Here is a 3,834-nt window from a genome sequence, read left to right on the forward strand (position 1 = left end):
GCTTTTAGGATTTAAAATTTTACAATATTGGTACTTGAACTTTCATCACCTTTTGTTAATTTATATAGTAATTACACATTTAAGCCTTATTTAAAACCAACTACCCCCCCCCCCTGACTTTTCAAGAGGGCATAACTTTTTCGCACGTTAATACTTTAAAAAAAATGCATCATAAAAACAAGTATTTTATTTTGTTTAATTTGATTATGGTATTGTTATACTTTTTTAACTTTATAAAATTGCATATTATGTGATTACTGGTTAGGATCGGCAACAAATCGAGTTAGGCAAGCTCGGGTCATGTGTAAGACCAAATTAGGGTTGGAAGAATATGTTTCGGATTAGAATAGTGAGCCACGCGGACACTGAGCTAATTTTATTAAAAGCTCCAGTTACTCTGCCAAACACCTAAGTATTCTAAAAGGCTACAGCTACCAGCTACAACTAACAACTACCAGCTTCCAGGCACCAGCTAGTAGCTTCTAGCTACAGCTACCAGCTATTTTTTTTTTTTTTTTTTGCCAAACATACCCTAAGAATCTCAAGCATAAGAGATTCATTCTAGTAAAAGTAAAGTGGGATTCAAGACGCAGACCAGAATATACTTGGGAATTGGAATCAGAAATGAAACGAAATTCCACTGAAGCTCAAGGACGAGATATAAAGTAAGGAGCAGAGAATGTTCCAAGAAAAAAACCTCAAACTCGTACGACGACAATCAACATAAGAAATTCAAATTTTATTTTACTGCCTTCGCGCTACACAACAGGTGAATACTGGACTTGTCGTGATACATGAACGGTTGTAATTGCGGAAACTCTTGCAGTTTTCACGATACGCGACATGTATTTATTAAACCCATCGTGTTACATGAGGTGTTGGCTAAGTATTCGTGTGTCGCGGTGGAAAATACTGGTGAGTACATTCATTTGAAAGTGACACATTTTAACAATAGAACATTACCAAACGGTACTTATCACTCAACAGTATCTGTGATTGTGGTCATATTACTTATTGGCTAAATCTTTGTCCAACAAGTAACGATATAAATAAGTAATGTATACAAAACCTCCCACAATACCAGTAGTAACCTTCCCGTAAGTTTAAAAAGACTTATTTGTTGTAATGTAATTAAAACCATATCAAAACATTGGACTGGTATACTTTTTCATGAGTTATACTGGTTTAAAAATTTCAATGACAGGTATGAAAAACCGGTTGTCTCACTCAAATATGAGTTGTACTAAAACTCGAATGTCGCGGCTTGCAAGTTTACAATTTACAAGCCTCTTGGTGTTAAACACATAAGTTTATACAATGTAGTATGTATTAGTATAAACTGGAACGCTTTCATGATAACCATGAGATTGAAAACTTTACATGATGGCACAAAGTCTCACCTTGTTTGGGAAGATATTTGGATTCGTGTACTAAAGTCATGATAGATCGGACAAGTTATCGTTGTAGCTACTAGTAAACATTATACCAACACTCAAAATATATAAGAAAACGAGAGAGAGAGATATATATACGGGAATGAGCGATGAATAACAGCCTTGATTAGTTCTTTTATAGTTGACTTTTAGGTCGGTCGTGTATTACGACGACCTCAGCATAAGGTCTTCGCGTAGCGCACGAACTTATAGGCTTGTCAAGTCAACACTAACTATGCCACGTGATATGCAACGTGTCACGACTGTGTAGCCAGCACGTAATGTATCGCAAAGGGTCAGAATGAGTACTCGACGCCTAGCCTGATAGCCGCAAAAGTTTCTGAACAACTATAAGCCATCTCATATTGCGACGAGGATTTTATCCATCTTTCGCGTAGCGCGAAGGTAATAGATATATAATTTTATTAATTCCACATAATTACTAAGGCTACTCTCAAGCAGCTCACGGTGTTGTGAGTGTGTGAATTGCAAAGTGCGCCATCAATGCACCCATGACACTTTGTCCATGCCCCAAGCCTAGCCAATACGCATGCGTGCAGGTTGCTTTGAACCTTCTCTAATTCCACTAATATGTCTTGTCATACTACAATATTATCTTCTGGGCCTTCCTACTTTTAAGGAGCACACAAGTTTATTATTCTAGCAATGTGGAACTATCCTATTTCACAAATATGGGACAACCCCACTTTCCCATTGTTCACATTTTGTATTGTTACATCATGACATGTTGCATGCCACGTGTTAGGCCACGTGGCATAGGTAGGGTTGAATCTGCAAGCCTGTGAGGTCGTCGCGACACATTTCCTTTATAGCCATTGTGATATGCGACTGACTTCAAAGGCAGCTATCCGTACCTCACTCACAGGTTTAATCTCGTTCTCTTTTTTCTTATGCACTATAGTGTTAATATAGTACCACCAATCTTCGCAACGATACCCTATCCGATCGATCGAGACGTTGATGCATGAATTCAAATCTCTGCCTGAACAAGGTGAGACTTTGTGTCAACGTGTAAAGTATTCAATCTTGTGATATTCGTTACAGCTTTTCGGTTTATACTAATACATACTACATTTTATTAAGTTTGGTGTTTAACACCAGGAGACTTGTAAATTGTAAACTTGCAAGGTGAGACATTCGAGTTTTTGTATAACTCACATTTTTATGAGACAACTAGTTTTCCAACACTATCATTGAGATTTTTAAACATGTATAACTCATGACAGAGTATAACATTCCAAATGTTTTCAAAGTGTTTTCATTACATTATAGTGATTTAAGTCTTTGTAGACTGACGAGATGATTACTACCGACATGTGGGGTTTTGTGTACATTACTTGATTATCATTGCATGTTGGATAAAGAGTTAGCCGATAAGTAATATGACCATAGTCACACATACGGTCAATTGACAAACATCTTGCGATAATTTGTAAGCAGGAAAATGTAAAAACATCTTAATGATATATTGTAAAAATGATTCATTTACAAATGAATGTACTCATCAGTACTTCCTGCTGATCAAATATTTTAAAACATGTTTAAGGTGACTTGTTGTTAAGCAATAGAAACAGTGTTACAGAGCACTCCAACGTAAATAAGTGGCTTGTCACCAGAATAAAGAAATATGACCTTTTTTTTTGTAAATTAGAGTTTATCCATATAAACCATGGTTTGTATCAATGTGGGTTTTATTCCCAGTTTATAAAACAAAAATCAAGGTGTTTCAAACTCAGGTAATTTTTCCGAACTACGATCCTGCTTAATTTTTCGCTGCCAAATATTTTAAATAACACCTATACTAGTACTCGCGTTCGCGGCCTCCGACCAGGGTATGGGTTCAGGGGTTGTGATAACAAGGTAAAGATCACTCATGTTGAAACTCAAGTTGCAACACTGTAGAAACAAATGATTGATCAATAGAATCTGGGTCTTGATAACATGAAAGATTTAATGGTGCATGGAGATAAGATTGAGAAGTTACATTACTTGGTAAAGACTCTACAACAAATTGTTGATGATCAAACACTAGCTGCTGATATTCAGTATACTATTATTGACGTTTTAAATTCAGTAATCAAGAAGCTTTAAGATATGAATATCATTTAAGAAACTATCAACAAAACTATGGGAGGGATGATATTAAGGCCTTAAATAAGAAGCTTAGAAAATTGTTTAGATGTTAGAAGAGCGTCAGTGAATCATCTGATGACAACTCATCCAGTGATGATGATGGTGAAAAGGATGTTGGTCCTTATAGTACAACTATTCTTGAAAAGGTTGTAGTAGAAGAGGAGGCTGATGATGATGATGATGATGATGATGATGATGATGATGATGATGAGTGAAAGATTCCTTTGATAACAACAATGATGACGAT

The sequence above is a fragment of the Bidens hawaiensis genome, unplaced genomic scaffold (genome assembly GCF_021521415.1).
Source record: "Bidens hawaiensis isolate Kalapana, Puna unplaced genomic scaffold, B.hawaiensis_p1.1 tig00027796_1, whole genome shotgun sequence".
NCBI lineage: Eukaryota > Viridiplantae > Streptophyta > Magnoliopsida > Asterales > Asteraceae > Bidens > Bidens hawaiensis.